The 436-nt window shown below is 49.8% G+C and overlaps 1 non-coding gene across 1 annotated transcript; it reads left to right on the top strand.

Annotated features, from left to right (window-relative positions):
• Positions 1 to 102: 102 nt before the first annotated feature.
• LOC115065633 lies at positions 103 to 233 on the top strand. Its single transcript, XR_003845406.1, has one exon. It is a non-coding gene; the product is annotated as a small nucleolar RNA SNORA17 (small nucleolar RNA).
• Positions 234 to 436: the final 203 nt, after the last annotated feature.

The raw sequence follows: 436 nt of genomic DNA, 5'->3' as shown, positions 1-436 counted from the left end.
AAGAGAGAGAGAGAGAGAGAGAGAGAGAGAGAGAGAGAGAGAGAGAGAGAGAGAGGAAGGAAGGAAGGAAGGAAGGAAGGAAGGAAGGAAGGAAGACCTGCCCCTGTCCCTAGAGGCATTGAAAGTATGATTGCTGTGTGACATGTGGCATCAGAAGGTGGCAGAGAAGAGAAGGACTGTTTATACTCAGGGTTCTGACCTATAAGCATCTGAGTAATTAATAATCTGAGTGTTAATAGCCTAACATTCCCCGAAATGACCACCAGTCTGGCACTAGGAGACCCAGACAAGGAGTTAGCCTGAGATGGCAACTACTCTGGTGCAGTACAGGCCCAGATGGGCTCCTAGGATGAGGAGCAAGCCAAAGACTGAAAGAACGTTGCCTGAGACCATGGGACCCCTGTGAGAGTAGGCCTGAGACAGATGCATGGGACCA

The sequence above is a fragment of the Mus pahari genome, chromosome 16 (genome assembly GCF_900095145.1).
Source record: "Mus pahari chromosome 16, PAHARI_EIJ_v1.1, whole genome shotgun sequence".
Lineage (NCBI taxonomy): Eukaryota > Metazoa > Chordata > Mammalia > Rodentia > Muridae > Mus > Mus pahari.
This window is presented reverse-complemented; position numbering and strand designations above follow the sequence as displayed.